This window comes from Erpetoichthys calabaricus, chromosome 4 (genome assembly GCF_900747795.2).
Source record: "Erpetoichthys calabaricus chromosome 4, fErpCal1.3, whole genome shotgun sequence".
NCBI lineage: Eukaryota > Metazoa > Chordata > Cladistia > Polypteriformes > Polypteridae > Erpetoichthys > Erpetoichthys calabaricus.
In genome coordinates, this window is record NC_041397.2 from 64,128,642 (window position 1) to 64,146,974 (window position 18,333).

The 18,333-nt window shown below is 40.7% G+C and overlaps 1 protein-coding gene across 11 annotated transcripts in view; it reads right to left on the reverse strand.

Moving 5' to 3' along the window:
* Window positions 1–18,333, reverse strand: part of mbnl2 (muscleblind-like splicing regulator 2) — a 244,860-nt gene that overhangs the window by 139,633 nt on the left and 86,894 nt on the right. The window contains exon 1 of one of the 11 annotated variants that reach the window (XM_051926784.1): window positions 12,150–12,261. The exons of 9 other annotated variants lie outside the window; for them this stretch is intronic. The gene's annotated coding sequence lies outside the window, so the exon portion shown is untranslated. Of the gene's footprint in view, window positions 1–12,001; window positions 12,262–18,333 lie in introns of those variants that run through there. One more of the 11 variants, XM_051926782.1, reaches the window with a different exon arrangement.

The window sequence follows — 18,333 nt, forward strand, 5'->3', positions numbered from 1 at the left end:
AGTGAGGAAGGCCCCTCCCTTCGGACTGCTGCGTCTCTCTCGGATTCGCACAGACAGACATTGGATTTTATATATTATATATTAGTAAACCATCAAAATAATGTGCAGTTAAAGTCTCAACAGCATTCTCAGCATTTCTGAAGCTTAGTAGAGCCAGATAACTATAAGAATCTTCACCAAGCAGCTCTGAAAATGTCTGCTTTGTTTGGGTCTACATACCTCTGTGAGTCTGCCTTTTCTGACATGAATGTCAAGAAATAGTCAAAGTTCAGAACAAGACTGACAGATGAACATTTAAATGACTCCATTAGAGTGAACCTAAGTGGATACACTCCACCATATACACCTCTCTTGTTGACTCCAAACAGTGCCAGTCATCTTACTAACTAAAAAACACATCACACATGCAACTGGACATATGAACATTCTTGTGAAGTGAAACAGTGACATGTAACAAAATGACAAATGAGTAAGTAATATCTGTGTATTTGTAATTGCATTGTTTTGTTTTGACAACATTCATGTTTTAATTCAATAGTGTGAGATACAGGTGAACTAAATATTTTTTGTGATGTTTTAATGCAAAATATGAGTTGTGGACACCAACATTTTGTAAATGTTCAGGCAAAACAAGCTTATTCAGTTTGTTTGGGTTGAAATAAGCTTAAGAATAAACGTTAGAAAACATGAGTAGCTCTCAGCCATTTTCATTTTGTAAAAGTAGCTCTCAAGTTTGGAGACCCTGGTATATGAAAATAATTCAAAATATTTCTGGTCTCAGACATTTCAGATTAGGGACACTACATCTGTATTTTCAAGAGGTGTGGGCTTGCTTTATTGAAAATATGCACACTACTCTGAAGAACTGAAGACCAATGCTTTCAAAACCCCATCAGACAAGTAGATGTAATTGTGTTCTCCACCTTGGAACGTATACTGTAATGCCAAGATTTAAAGTAATGGGCTATTCCTGAGCACAAAATGAAGCACTATCCTATAAAACCAGAAACAATGAAAAGGAAGTTAATATTACATGTTATTATATCTAAAAATAACTGTCTTCCCTTTATAGACTGTATCAGCTTACTATTTTAAGAATATTTTAATTACTAGTTGTCCCACAGGTAATAATTTATACTCTACAGATTAAGTATTTCTTCACTATTAAAATTAATATAATGAGAATTAAAAAGTGAAAGCTTTTCCTTTCAAAAAGTTGCTCAGGTACAGAATTTGACTTTACCATATTAAAGTTAAATAAAAAGCATCAAAAATGATATTCAATTATATCCTCAATGAAATATTTCTGACCTTAATATTACTGGTTATATCCATACATAGGATGCAAAAAATTCTGGAATCAAACCATCTCAGGCAAACTTAGTGACAAACGTAGGTTTAAAAGTGATGGTTAAATGTTACAGTTAGGTGAAGTTATAATACATTATTAACATGGAGAAAAGTGCTCTGAAAAGCATTATATATATATACAGGTGCATCTCAATAAATTAGAATATCATCGAAAAGTTAATTTATTTGAGCAATTCAATTCAAAAAGTAAAACCTGTATATTATATAGATTCATTATACACAGAGTGATATATTTCAAACATTTATTTCTTTTCACTTTACTGATTATGGCCCACAGGTAATGAAAACTCAAAATTCAGTATCTTAGAAAATTAGAATATTACACAAGACCGATAAAAAAAAATGATACAGAAATGTTGGCTTACTGAAAAGTATGTCCATGTACACACTCAATACTTGGTTGGGGCTCCTTTTGCATGAATCACTGCATCAGTGAGGCGTGGCATGGAGGCGATCAGCCTGTGGCACTGCTGAGGTGTTATGGAAGCCCAGGATGCTTTGATAGCAGCCTTCAGCTCGTCTGCATTGTTGGGTCTGGTGTCTGTCATCTTCCTATTGACAATAGTTTAGGTCAGGTGAAGTTGCTGGCCAATCAAGCACATTGATACCATGGTCATTAAACCAGGTATTGGTACTTGTGGCAGTGCGGGCAGGGGCCAAGTCATGCTGTAAAATTAAATCGGCACCCCCACAGAGCTTGTCAGCAGAGGGAAGCATGAAGTGCTCTAAAATTTCCTGGTAGACCGCTACGCTGACTTTGGACTTGATAAAACAAAGTGGACCAACACCAGCAAATGAAATGGCTCCCGAAATCATCAATGACTGTGGAAACTTCACAATGGACCTCAAGCAACTTGGATTCTGTGCCTCATCACTCTTCCTCCGAACTCTGGGCCCTTGATTTCCAAATGAAATTCAATATTTACTTTCATCTGACACAAGGACTTTGGACCACTAAGCAACAATCCAGTCTGTTTTCTCCTTAGCCCAGGTAAGACACTTCTGACATTGTCTCTGGTTCAGCAGTTGCTTGACAGAAGGAATGTGACAGTTGATGCCCATGTCACGGATACGTCTGTGTGTTGTGGCTCTTGAAGCACTAACTCCTGACCACAGTACACACCTTGTGAATCTCACCCAAATTCTTGAATGAGCTGTTCTTCACAATCCTCTCAAGGCTGCGGTTATCCCTGTTGCTTTGTGCACCTTTATCTGCCACATTTCTTCCTTCCACTCAAATTTCCATTAATATGCTTGGATGCAGCATTCTGTGAACAGCCAGCTTCCTTAGCAATGATCTATCCTCACAGGTGGTGCAGTGGTAGTGCTGCTGCTTTGCAGTAAGGAGACTGTGGAAGATTGTGGGTTCGCTTTCCGGTTCCTCCCTGTGTGGATAGCGCTTTGAGTACTGAGAAAAGCGCTATATAAACGTAATGAATCATTATTATTATTTTGTGGCTTACCCTCCTTGTGGAGGGTGTCAATGACGGTCTTCTGGACAACTGTCAAGTCAGCAGTCTTCCCATAATTGTGTGGCCTACTGAACCAGACTGAGAGACCATTTAAAGGCTCAGGACAAGGTGTTTTTCATTAATTATCTGAGTGGAGTGTGACACCAGGAGTCTACAATATTGAACTTTTTTTACAATATTCTAATTTTCTGAATACTTGCTTCGCTCGGCCATCCCCCAATGGGGGGGGGCACTTCACACTAGCCACTTCACGTCTCTGCCGCTCGCATTGTGAAGGGGGGAGGGGGCCTGAATGCATGCCAAGGATCAGCTGCTGGCTGTCTGCTAGCTGCAACCGAGCTCCGTGATGTGCATGTCGCACTGCGTGTCGATCATTTAAAAGCCTGTACAGCAGCTACTGCTGCCGTGCTGCATGATCTACATGTCGTGCTGTGCAACGATCATTTAAAAGTCTGTACATCAGCTGTCCTTTTGTCTCACTTCCTTGTCATGTGGGACGTTAAAGTGTCTCCGAGAAATTGTTTGTAAGTAGGGTGTGACGTGCAAGAAGTCTCGCGTGACTTAAAAGATGATCACGTCTTCACCCAAAATTTTTTTTATATGATAGATAAAATAGATACACACACAATTGTGTGTATTATATATTACAGTAGAGTCTCACTGATCCGACATAAATGGGCCGGCAGAACGTTGGATAAGCGAAAATGTCGGATAATGGGAGGTGTTAAGAAAAAGCCTATTAAACGTCTAACTATGTTATAATTTTACACATTACGAACCTAATACTGTGGAACCTCGGTTCACGAACATCTCTGAACATGTACAAATCGGGTTATGACCAAAGAGTTTGCCAAACTTTTGCCTCTGTTCACGACCACATACTCGGTATATGAATAAGCCAGTTTCCCTTTCGGTTTGTGCGCACCGATAATTTCCACACATGTTCAGTCTCTCCCTGTGCATTCCCTGTGCAGCGAGAGAGAGTGCGCAAGAGAGAGACACACCGACACACGCGTGCACGAGAGAGAGACACGCACACACACACACCCGTGACAGAAAGAGAGACACACACACGCACGCGCAAGGGACAGACGCACGCACGCACACATGCGAGCGAGAGAGAGAGAGACGCGCGCACACACCCGAGCGAGAGAGACACGCAAGTGAGAGAGACACGCACACACACACACACACACACACACGCGCGAGCAAGAGAGACACACACACACACGCCAGAGAGGGCTGGCCACATAATCCACTGTAATCATGTTTTACAACAAAACAACAGAAAAATTTAACTGAAAAAATTAACTTAGCAACAAAAAATAGACTACACTCACGCTCGCAACTTGCAGTTGTTGTTGCCAATTGATGCCTTTTTTTTTTTTTGCGGTGGGACGTCGGATAATACAGAATGTTGGATAAGAGAGACTCTATTGTATATATTGTCACACACGTGCGATTAGGAGGCAGTCAAAGAGCCTAAAGGTGAGTGAAATATCGCGAGATATGGGTGTCACATGGTGCTTACCTAAATCTCTTCTCTTTACAGAAAACCAGAGGAAAAATAATTGCCCCGCTTCCGGGTTCAAGCTGGCCGCCGATTACGTCACTTCCGGCCATCTCCACTAACCTCACTTCCGACTCTGCAATATCACATCACTTCCGACTCCTCCTGATGATGTTATTTCCGGTTCCTGTTTTGATGCCAACCATTTCCTTTTCCCATAATCCTTTCTGTATTTAAACAACTATGTTTCAAAAGTAAAACGGTCATTTGTTCTGAATTTTAAAAACTTGCGATCATTTTCTTCATTTTGATATTGTCTTAGGGCAATATACGGGGACGGTCCCCAAACCTTTTTTTGTGTCTTTTTGGACTTATTTTTGAAAAAACTTTACAATTGGCGTAGTCGACTAGGATTGTTCTTTTTTCTTCAAGAAAATGATAGAAGAACAGAACCTGAATACCGTGCTAACCTCCATTATGGGCGAACATCGTACTTTAAAAGTACAGACGGAGGAGAACAGGACCCAGCTAGCGGAAGCTGAAGCCAGTGCCGCTGCATCAGTTCGAACGGAGGCCGCTCGGTCATTACCTACTCAATTAACGACCCTAACTGAGGAGGACGATATAGAAACATATTTTTTGATTTTTGAGCGTACCGCTAAGCGGAACGCATGGCCGAGGTCAGAATGGGCATACCTACTGGCTCCCTACCTGAAGGGGGCGGCGCAGAGAGCCTATTATGATTTAACTGAGGAGCAGGCTGCCGATTATGACGCTCTAAAACTTGAGGTGTTTAAACGCTACGGCATATCAGCGGAGTAGCAGGCAAGCGAATGGAGGGAGTGGCAATTTGACCCCGAGAGGCCTCTGAGAACCCAGGCTTTTGAGGCTTGGGGTAAAGTGTGTCGCTGGTTAAGGCCAGATATCAACAACTCACACAAAATGGCCAAGCTACTGGCCTGTGAAACGTTTGTCCATGCCCTCCCTGAACAGATCGCCCAGCAGGTCCGTAAGCATAACTTTGAGGATATGGATACACTGATCAAGATTGCAGAGCGTCACTGGGCGGCTTGCAAATCAGGGCGATCAGAACGGTTTTCTCGTCACACCCAACAGGCACGTGGGGCAGTTCCTGAGCCCACCCGACAATCTCCCATGCCTACCGTTCGCAAAAGAGACAAACCCTACAACCCCCCGCGCTGTTTCAAGTGTGGGGAACTTGGTCATTTGTCCCCCAATTGCACCACGGAGCCCATGGATTGTTCTTTGGTGAAGGGAGAAAGGTATTGTGCCATGGTGACTAACCCGTTATCTCTCCCATACACAGGTGCAATTCTTATAAATGGTAGGAAAGTAAGGGCGATGTTTGATTCCGGGAGTAACATCTCTATTGTTGCTGCCCGTTTCGTTTTACTGCAACAATGGACTAAAATCAAAACTAGTCTGAAATGTATTCATGGGGACATCCGGTTTTACAAAACAGCCCGATGTGTAGTCTCGGTAAATCACAATGTAGTGGGAATGGCCATGGCTGTATTACTGGATCCCCCTTTTCCAGTCTTGATCTACGTGTGTGTGTGCTCACGCATCTGCAGGAGGTTGTTGAGGTAACTGAAGTGAGACAAACCTGCACACGAGGGTGAGGTCTGTCTCAATTGCTTCATCAGCTTTCTGCGGTGTGCAATTAAGGTGTTGCACCCACGGAGGCATACAAGGGAGACCTGGCAAGAGGAAAGGGCGAGAAAAAGGAAAGGAGTTAAATGAAGAGAGAAAGGCAGGAGTGACAGAGAGCTGGTGACAGATGGGAGGAAGCAGGCAGACGGGAAGGCAAGCCCAAGGAAGGAGCGTGTGGCCAGCACTTAGGAGGTGGCTGAGGGGTCACTCCACATGTAGCAAAAGTGGCCCGTATGCAAAGGGTTTGCTCTTGCCAGGAGGAGCCAGCTCTCTGTGGAACACTGTGGGATTGGAAGCGGGGAAACAGGCCTGGATAAAAAGGTTGTCTGCGCCTGTTAGATGGATGTCTCTTCATGCAGCAAGGCCTGATCAGGGTAAGACGAAGAGATGTCAGTTTTAAAAGGAAAGCACCAGGGCTCAGAATTTTAAAGGACAGTTTCCTGCCTGTGTTTTTAACCTCCGATTTTAATGGGTATTTATTTATTGGATTTTAAACTCCAACTGCCCTTTTATTATTTGAGTATTTATTTATTGACTTTTGATGCACTGCACTTTTTGGACACTTTGATTTTGATTGATTTTAATAAAAGCACCAAGGCACTCTTGCACCTACCTACCTTATGTGTTGTGTCCTCATCTGCCTAGCTCATCCAGGTTACGCTATAGATGGTGGCGGGTTCAAGAGGCTCCCTAGAGTAACTGGGAGGGTGGAGCAAACCCACACCATAACAATCATCAACAAATACTTGGTACAGCAAACTATAAGAAGAATACAATGATGAACATTATTATCTCAGGCTGCTTCACCTGTTCTACTGATTAGAACTCATGACCTTTCATCAATATTTTCAACTTCTGAATAAGGTAATATTTAACTCAAAATCTCTGATTGTATAAGCATTTCTGGTTTGATAATTCCCTCAGCATAATTCACTTTAAAGAAATGTTTGTTGATTTGGAATGATTTTTGAAAAATAAATTTAATGTTGACACCATCAATCAACGTTTATTTAAATATTAAGAGACAACATACTTCTGAATGGCACAGAGTCATAATAAGACACTGATGAGTACAGAAAACATCATTTTGCGGTGGGAAAAAATTACAGCTTATTCAGTTTAATACAACTCACACATCAGTTCAACAGTGTGTGTGTGTGTGTTTTCAAAGGGAGGTGGGAACGGTGAGTATATTTTTGACTTTGGATTATAAATAGTGAACTGTTTAACAATGTACTCTTCTCAATATGTGTACACCCTATGGTCCAATTTACACTCTGTCATTTCAAGTCTACTCTATTTGTCTTTTGCTTGCAGCTAATGAATGTGTCTATCTTAAAATCCTCAGATTGTTTTGTAATAAATAACATTGAAACATAAGGTAATATGTTGCAACAGTAACCAAAACAGTAGACTTTAAATGCAAAAGATGACTCTTCCTGATGATACAGTGACATAGTGTATACAAAATCCAATGTATTTAAGGAGCTTTTCCACTCCCACTGATATGACACACCAGGGAGAAAAAGATATAGAAGAAAAGGTTTATGAGTACATAAGTCTGGTATACTGCATCTCCTGTTACTGGAAATGCTCCCTCTGATTAATACAGGAACATAAACAAAGCAAAATGTACCGATTTCTGAGCACAGGTGGGGAAAGAAAATCTTTTTCAAGGTTCTTTTCTAATGCAAAGAATAACATATGGTGTTTATGCAGACATGTATGGCTCATTAACATTAGTGAAGTATTCAAACACAAAGACTTTATCCTCTTACACATGCTGTCCTTTAAAGCGGGGTCCATTACATCAAGCATTTACAAAATATCTAAACTGATTCATTAGACTAAATCTCAGAAAACAAAAACTTATATCACATTTTTATTGACTGGCTTTTAACACCACAGTGAGAAAACATTTGCCACGGTTGATTATTCCAACACTATCTACTTTACAGGTTGTACACAGCTAATAGAATAAATTTTAAAATATTTGGTGTCTCTTGCCCTATGTGTGCTATCAACACCTTTCCTCTCATCCTTGTGTGTCTTATGTCTCTTGACTGGGGCACCCTCTTGTAAACATGTTCCAGTAAAGCCTGTTTCTCAGACTCTGTCATTTTGAGGTGACAGATTGTTCTGAGAGACCAGACATACACACATACACAGACCTTAGCATGTTATTATATAGTAGACAGTCCACCCAACAGAAGGACCCTAGTTAATATTAGGTAAGTTAAAGTCACCCAAATCACAATTTCCTTTCCTTTCTTTTTCCCATTCAATGACTTTCTGAACTCACTCATTACAAAATAGGTTCAATGGAGACAAGACAAATGCCTAGACATGTCACAAGATCAGTTATGTGAAAAACTCACTCATATAATTACACTTATTTATAAGAGGACAATTTAGTGTTATCTATTAACATTTTATGCATGTTTTTGGGATGCTGGAAGAAACTCTGGCAAGGTCTTTACTGCCATTCTGCCTCCTCTTCTTCTTTAATGAGAGGTCAGGTCAGGTAGGAGAGCATGCATTGGTGCAGCACCTTACCTCACCCACCACACAATGAAGCAGCTCAGGAGTCTGCTTGGCAAACCCCCAGGCAAACACTGGCTCCAGTCTTACCCTCCAGAAATGACCCTCTATCTACCACAGCTAGGTGTTATGTGGACGTCCCCTTGGCGAGGTCCACCTGCTTGGGTTCTCAGCAAAGAACATCCTGCGAGCCTATCACTCTCAGGGAATCATGCCATACGGCCATAGTGCCATAACTGATGTTCCCTCAAAATGCAGGTAATGTCCCTCATTCAGGACTCCATGAGCAATCGCTTGTTCGACACAAGTCAAACCAGCAGCATCCAAGGATTCTTAGAAGAGACACACTACCGAAGGAGTCCAGTCTCCATCTCAGGTCACTGGATAGCGTTCATGTCTCACAACCATATAGCAAAACAGGCAGCATCAGGACTCTAAAGACTTGGACCTTCATCTTTTTTCAGAGATATCGAGAATGCCACACATCCCTTCGAAGCCAACCTCATGACCCTCCTTGCTCTCTCAATACGTCTACTTAATTCATAAGTAGAGTCAGCAGAGACATGAATGTTGCTGCTGAGGTAAGTAAACCTCTCGATGAAGTCAATATTAACTCCACAGACAGACATACTGCTGATGGCTGCACCCAAAAGGTCATTACTGCAAGTTTGACATAATGTGTCAGCACATATCACATTCCAATAACTGAATATTATGATTTAATCTTTATCACCTCTTAATAAAAGTTTTATTTCAAGTTACTTCTTCTAACATACAATTTCAGACCCCCTCCTACTTATCCTCCTCCTCCTCCTCCTATGCTTCTTCTATCTTGTCTAATTTTCTTTTATGATATATCTTCACTGATAGTAAAACTAAACTGGTTAATTATCATTTAATGCTAGCCAACAGCCATATGCTGGCCTCATATGGCATTGTCTTGTTTGCATTATATTATATTAAGTACCTTCACCAATTTCTCAACACATAAAAGATTGATTTTTGATATGCATTTACCATGATTTCTTGCTACATATGTAGTTTAAGTTTAAGTCTCTTGTCCATTTTTCCACACAAACAGCAGTAAACCAATCTGGGAAGAATAATGGAGTAACTGAAAAACATACTCAAAGATATATATTAATTGTACAGCAGTACTCAATTATACTCTTAATGTACGACTTGACAAGACAGACTTTCCAGCCTGCAGACCTGGGCAAAGCCCAAATGCTTAATCCTTTAAGAGGCACAAACACATCAAGCGAGGACACAAAGTATATATACTATTAATTTATTTTTCTTATTTTTTTGGTATATTGATATTTACATTGAAGAGGATAGTGGTGCAAGAGCATGACAGCTATGGCATATTTTCTATGAATCTTACTAAAACAATATCAGGGAACCATTATTTCAATTCACATTGACCATTTCCTCTGCAGCAGAATGTTAACTCCAGCTACCTATTGGCTTAGGCTATTTACAGTGAGGTGAAAATCTTATTATAGAAGTCCTCTGGGATTTCACTAACCCTGTTTCACATTTTAACAAAGCATATCTTTTAAAAAAGAAGAAAAAAAAAAAACAGTGAATCTTGTGATTTTTAGTGTATAGTGTGCTTTGAGACTCAGCATGAAGAGCAGGCTACAGTAAACAATTAAGTAAATAAAAGAATATAGCAGCGCTCATTAAGAGATTCTAATCCTATTACTTCTAACATCCTTCATAAAAATAAGTCTACTAATCCTTTACCAATTATTCAGCCAAATGACATTTCAAGCCTCTAAAATGATGTGTTAAATTATTCCTGATAAAATATTCAGACATCATCTGAATTGGAACTGCTACCTTTCGCTTTTATATATTACGTAATGAAAAAAATGTTTTGAAACTACAAGAAGTAAAATATTTTAATCTTATAAAAATAAAGATCTGCTTTACTGTAGTTACTTTAAATTATGTGAATATTCATATACAAGATTAAAGATTTTCTAATTTAAACAGAAAAACATAAAAGAAGTTAACTTTTCAAAAGAATGCTAAACAACTCAAGACAAAAAAAGCTTAAAATTTTCTCAATGACACACAATTTTCAGAACACATATTTCTATACAGTACCTCTACAGATAACAAAGAACAATTTCCATGGTTCAATCTGTTATTTTAACATTACTTTCCAAGTGCAACGTGCTACTAAATGTATCCAAGCGTCTCAGTAATACTTTCAATATTTTTTTAGTTAAAAATACCATATTATTAATTTTACTCAGGAAACATTGCTTTTTCATAACAATAAAAATAACAACGCATAAATTAAAAACAAATAAAATGTGATATTAGTTTTAGACCTGGACCAGAACTTTAAAAAATTCTGATAAAATTAAGTATTAATATATTTACTAGGAATACACAATTTTGAGTAAATGGGAAAAAGATACATTTTATTTTAAAAACTGTTTAAAAGTCAGAAATATGGAGGACATTTTTAAATATTAATTTTCTAAACACACACACTCCCATTACAAAATTCCTCTTTTCAATTAGCAAAAAGTTGCAGATTCTTCTTGGCTAGATTAGGATGAGTTACTAAATGTTTTTCTTTCTTTCAATTTAAAATCTAATTTAAAATAAAGAAAGTAAATAGGCTCCTTGGCCATTAAAAAAATAAACAAAAGTACTTTATCTGGGTCTGACAAGAAATCTTAAAATTAACTTGGGCTGGTTGTAGCAAATCACAAGGCCTTACCAACAAAGAGCAATTTGCTTTTGGCCCCAGTCCACAATTTTCAAACAGGAAGGGCAGAGACAGCGTTCCATTTCAAATACACCCTTTTCCTCTCTACATGCCTGCCAGTTCTGAAATGAATCAGCCCTTTTCCTGTCTGGGCTATCAATAAAGTCCACTATGTCCTGATCCTTTACATGAAGCCTTTGTGAATGCAGTAAATCAAACACAAAAACTGCTTTGGCTTTTTTGGTATGAGTAGTCTGCCCAGTAACTAACTGAAACAATTTATTTTTAATACGGGGGCCTATAAATTCAATTTTCATTTGTCTTTCCCTACTTATAGTAGGCTGAGCTGGAACCACAATGCTAAACAGAACTCCAATAATAATAATAATGATAATTTAAACAAGGGTGTGCATTCCAGTACTCAATTCCAATAAGTAATGCAAAATAACCAATTGAAAAAATGTTTCAGTATTGCCACAGAAAAAGTACTCAATGAATATACATAGGCTAGAACCATGCTATACACAGCAATATCAGTTTAATGTGTAAAAAGAACATAACCTACATTCATGCAGAGGCAAGTTTTAAGGCTTCTATAAGCAGCTACAGCATTTGAAAACAGTATGCAGTACACTGCAGCAAAAACTCTTTCTAAAGAAATGAAACGAGAAGAGAAAAAAAGAGAAATGATCCTCCCACCTCATTTGGATGACTCCGCAAGCTTGGTTTCAGTCTTTCTGTATGTTTTTTTTTTCAGCCTCTATCTTTCCTGCACTGCAGCCGCATTTGGTATGTAGACTGAACCCCTCCCAACAGAGTCATTACTGTCCTATCTGGAGATAATTACCATGTGGTTTGTTGTCGCTCTCCACTCTGATCTGCGTGTTGAAGGCCCATGCCTAGACATGGATTTTCTTTCAACGACAGTGCACAGAGGGGAAAAAAAGTGTCTGCTGAACTCTGACTGAAACATTTGCAGCCTTCCCCTCCCTCCTCGCAAGTCCCTCCCAGAGAGCTGCACCCAATGAGAACCAAGGTCTCCCTTCTGCAGCTCTTAAATTGGCTGTAATGCCTGACTGACAAGTTGACTTCATTGCTTCTAATGCCAGCCCTGTGAATACTGATTTGTAAGATATTTCCCTTTTGTTTTATGCATTGGACTAAATTAGACTTAATGACAGAGCATTTGCTTTTCTGTATCAATCTTTAACTCTGACATCCAGGGCTGACAGAAACTAAGAAGAAGACATGAATATTTTGTTCTTTCCTGAAAGAACAGAAAATTAACAACATCAGCCAGTTTCAAAAATAAACTCTTGTCAGAGAAAACTTCTTTAATCAGTTATATACATGATATCAAACACTTGTACTCTCCTCTGATTTAAGGGCTTTACAGATCCAGATTTTTAAGGTAAGTACTGTCTTAGAGGTTTTTAATATTAATATAGAACCGAATATATATCATTTCAATTAGGCAGACCCAGGGTTCGGTCATGAAATTAAACTTCATATCTGGATGGGAAATGTCTAAAATTCAGTTACATATATGAAAGGAGTATATTATCCATCCTACTCAGCTTGTTCCAACAGAGACCTTTAATAGAACAAATAGACCTCAAGATGAATGGATTTAGTTGAAAAATACATAAACTTTGAAAGAAATATAAAAAAAAAATGTAATAATGACCCAAATGTATATATGTATGTGTGTTGTATAGAAACTAAAAATTTGATTTAGGTATCAAAAACAACTTTCAGACCCAAGTACCAATACTGAAACAATACCGAAGCAAATAATGGATCATCCCCACCCCAGTCCCCAATCACACAACTGCGTGCCTGCCCAGTCCGTTGCATTGCATAATCGCAGGTCTCTCTACCTTAAAGCAGATAGGCTATAGCAGCTGGACACCACACTTGGTGCCAGTCCTGCCAGCTAAAAACAGACAACTTAGAGTACAATATGCACAGGCTCACCAAAATTAGAAAACAGAAAAATTAGAAAAAAACATTGCCTGGTCTGATAAGTCTCGATTTCTGCTGTGACATTCGGATGGTAGGGTCAGATTTTGGCGTCAACAACATGGATCCATCCTGCCTTGTATCATTGGTCAGGCTGGTGGTGGTGGTGTCATCGTGTGGGGGATATTTTCTTGCCAGACTTTTGGCCCCTTAGTACCAATTGAGCATTGTTTAAATGCCACAGCCTACCTGAGCATTGTTGTTGAACATGTCCTTCCCTTTATGACCACAGTGTACCCTCTATCCAACAGAGCACCCTTCTGATGTGGGGAATGGGAGATTCACATCATGAAAATTCAGACCAACAAATCTGCAGCAACTACATGATGCCATCATGTCAATATGGACCAACATCCCTGAGGAATGTTTCCAGTACCTTGCTAAATATATGCCATTAAAATTACGACAGTTCTGAAGGCAAAAGGGGTCCAACCGGGTACTAGCTAGGCATGCCTAATAAAGTGGCCGGTGAATGTATACAGTAGGTATAGAAAAAAATCACTACCTTTGAAATATTCCCATTTTTTTGCTTTACAGCCTTAAATGAAAACACACACAAAAAATATTTCTTCCCAGCTTTACTTACTCAATGCTAACTATAACATTCAAGTGAAAGATATCACAGTTGTAGTTCAGAAAAATTATTAAAACAAATCAAAAACAAGACATACTGAGAATAATAAAGGATCACTCCCAATGTCAATATTTTGTTGAACCACCTTTTGCTTTAATGACAGCCTTGAGTCTGTTGGGATACTTCTCTATCAGCTTTGCATATCTAGATTGAGCAATATTTGCCCACTCTTCTTTACAGAACTTTTCAAGTTTGGTCAAATTGGATGGTGAGCGTTGGTGGACTAACTGCTATTTTCAAATCTTTCCACAGATTTTCAATGGGATTTAGGTCTGGGCTCTAACTGGGCCACACAAGGACATTCACTTTTTTCTCCTTCAGCCACAGTGAGGTCAATTTTGCTGTGAGCTTTGGGTTGTTGTCGTGTTGAATGGTGAACATTTTGCCCATCTTCAACTTTCTGGTAGAGGGTAGCAGGTTTTCCTCAAGAATTTGACTGTATTTCCCCCTTCCATTTTTCCTTCTACCGTAACGAGAGCCCCAGGCCCTGCAGCAGAGAAACACCCCCACAACAGGATGCTGCCACCTCCATTGCTTTACTGTAGGTATGGTGTGTTGTGGATGGTGAGCTGCATTGGATTTCCACCAGGTGTACCGTTTGGTGTTGATGCCAAATAATTTGATTTTGGTCTCATCTGACCATAACACCTTTTTCCACTTGGCATCAGAATCTTCAATGTGCATTCTGTCAAAGCTCAAACTAGCCTTAATATGGCCTTTCTCGAGGAGTGGCTTTTTCCTTGTGACCCTCCCGAATAAGCCACAATTGTGGAGTGCTTGTGAAATTATATATACATTTATTTATTTTTATATATATCACACTGACATAGCCACCTCATTGCACCCCGCCTCAAACCCCCCCCAACCCCCCCCAACACATAATTATTTCCTATATATTGATTTTGATTCCTGTAAATTTGAGCATTATCCTCTGATGAAGGACCCTGCCAGGGGCTGAAAGCTCAGGAAAAAGACTACTTTATGATACGTGATCCAGCTGCAAATACACAGTGATATATTTAATCCATCCATCCATCCATTATCCAACCCGCTATATCCTAACTACAGGGTCAAGGGGGTCTGCTGGAGCCAATCACTGCCAAAACACGGTGCAAGACAGGAAACAAACCCCAGGCAGGGCGCACACACACACACACACACACACACACACAAAGCACGCACTAGGGACAATTTAGAATCACCAATGCACCTAACCTGCGGGAAGAAACCGGGGCACCCGGAGGAAACCCACGCAGACACGGGGAGAACATGCAAACTCCACCCAGGGAGGACCCGAGAAGCAAACCCTGGTCTCCTAACTGCGAGGCAGCAGCGCTACCCACTGCGCCACCGTGCCACCTGTGATATATTTCAAGTGTTTATTTCTTTTCATTTTGCTGATTATAGCTTACAGCTAATGAAAACCCAAAATTCGGTGTCTCAGAAAATTAGAATATTGTGAAAAGGTTAAATATTGTAGACTCCTGGTGTCAGACTCCACTCAGCTAATTAACCCAAAACACCTGCAAAGGTGTCCTGAGCCTTTAAATGGTGTCTCAGTCTGGTTCAGTAGGCCTGTGGTGTTGCCAGTCCACAGCTCCCATCAAAGGGCCACTTTTAAAATAAATAATCACAGCAGTCGCGGCTTAGCGAGGGAGCGTGGTGGTTGTGTGGCTGATGCAGTTCCCGGGATGATTCGTGATGTGGGAGTTTCTCACCTAAGTGCACAGGTGAGAAACCGTCTGCATCCATGATTGTTCCTGGGGGCTGCTGATTTGCTACAGCTGCCACGTCCTCTTGAGAAATAGAAGTGCAAGGTGGCTAAGGGAAAAAAAAGAAATGAAGAAAAGAAAGACGGAGGTTGCTGGAGAGCAGAAAGCAGTGTGGCGTGAGAGCCGGAGTGAGCGAGAGTGAGAGAGAGAGCGAGAGCGAGCGAGCAAGTGCAGGCTCGCAGGTAGGCAGCTGGGAGGTGAGCCCCGAGAAGGGTGTTTGGCCAACACTTGGTGGGGCAGAAGGAAGCGGTCGCTCCAGCTGAGTGAGCAAGGAGCTGGAGTGACCAGATGAAGGATGGCTGGCCGCGTAAGGCCGTGAAGGCAGCGGGAATAAGGAGGCTTGGTTGGTGAAGTCCTTGACATAAGCGTCATGGTCGTCAAGGAAACCAAGTCTCGGTCTAGATTGAGTGCGTGACCAAAGCCAGGGATCGGGAAGCCTCCAGACCAGTCGAGCGGAGAGAAGGTCAGCTGCTGAGAGGGCGACTCTCCTGTTGCAATTTGAACATTGTTTTTGATCATTGTTTTAATAAAAGCACTTGGCACTTTTGTACACCATCCCCTTGCTCCGTTGTTGTGCCTCACTGCGAGCTCATCGGTAACATTACCAACGGTGCAGGGTTCAAGGGCTCCCGGACAGAAGATGGGAGCATGCAGCGAACCCGCATCGTCACAAGGCCACACAATTATGGGTCGAGACGTGATCATCTCGGGGAGACACTTCGAAGTCCCGCAAGACTTCTTGCACATCACGCCCTACTTACAAACAATTTCTCGGAGACACTTTAACAGCCCACATGACAAGGAAGTGAGACAAAGTGACAGCTGATGTACAGGCTTTTAAATGATCGACACGCAGCGCGACATGCACATCACGCAGCTCGGTAGCAGCTAGCAGACAGCCAGCAGCTGATCCATCCGCCACTCCTTGGCATGCGTTCAGGCCCCCTCCCCTCCTTCACAACGCGAGCGGCAGAGATGTGAAGTGGCTAGCGTGAAGTTCCCCCCCTATTGGGGGATGGCCAAGTGAAGCAAGTAGGGATATATTATATATATATATATATATATATATATATATATATATACACAGTATATATATATATATATACACACACACATTTTGCTGATTATGGCTTATAACTAATGAAAACTCAAAATTCAGTATCTCAGAAAATTAGAATATTGTAAAAAAGTTCAATATTGTAGACTCCTGCTGTCACACTCCACTCAGCTAAGGTGTCCTGAGCCTTGAAATGGTCTCTCAGTCTGGCTCAGTAGGCCACATAATTATGGGGAAGACTGCTGACTTGACAGTTGTCCAGAAGACAGTCATTGACACCCTCCACAAGGAGGGTAAGCCACAAAAGGTCATTGCTAAAGAAACTGGCTGTTCACAGAGTGCTGCATCCAAGCATATTAATGGAAATTTGAGTGGAAGGAAGAAATGTGGCAAAGAAAGGTGCACAAGCAATAGGGATAACTGTAGCCTTGAGAGGATTGTGATCAAGAATTTGGGGGAGATTCACAAGGTGTGTACTGTGGTCAGGAGTTAGTGCTTCAAGAGCCACCACACACAGATGTATCCATGACATGGGCTTCAACTATCGCATTCCTTCTGTCAAGAAACTGCTGAACCACAGGCAATGTCAGAAGTGTCTTACCTGGGCTAAGGAGAAAATGGACTGGACTGTTGCTCAGTGGTCCAAAGTAATCTTTTCACATGAAAGTAAATATTGAATTTCATTTGGAAATCAAGGTCCCAGAGTTTGGAGGAAGAGTGATGAGGCACAGAATCCAAGTTCCTTGAGGTCCAGTGTGAAGTTTCCACAGTCATTGATGATTTGGGGAGCCATTTCATTTGCTGGTGTTGGTCCACTGTGTTTTATCAAGTCCAAAGTCAGCGCAGCCGTCTACCAGGAAATTTTAGAGCACTTCATGCTTCTCTCTGCTGACAAGCTTTATGAAGATGCTTTACAGCATGACGTGGCACCTGCCCACACTGCCAAAAGTACCAATACCTGGTTTAATGACCATGGTATCAATGTGCTTGATTGGCCAGCAACTTCGCCTGACCTAAACTATTGTCAAGAGGAAGATGAGACACACCAGACCCAACAATGCAGACAAGTTGAAGGCCGCTATCAAAGCACCCTGGGCTTCCATAACACCTCAGCAGTGCCACAGGCTGATCGCCTCCATGCCACGCCTCACTGATGCAGTGATTCATGCAAAAGGAGCTCCAACCAAGTATTCAGTGTGTACATGGACATACTTTTTAGTAGCCCAACATTTCTGTTTTTTTTTTTTTTTTAAATCGGTCTTGTGTAATATTTTGAGTTTTCATTACCTGTGGGCCATAATCAGTAAAGTGAAAAGAAATAAACGCTTGAAATATATCATTCTGTGTATAATGAATCTATATAATATACAGGTTTTACTTTTTGAATTGAATTGCTGAAATAAATTCACTTTTCGATGATATTGTAATTTATTGAGATGCACCTATAAACGTATATATATATATATATATATTTTTTTTTTTCTGTAACCTTCCCCAGATTTGTGCCTCGAGGCAATCCTGTCTCAGAGGTCTACAGACAATTCCT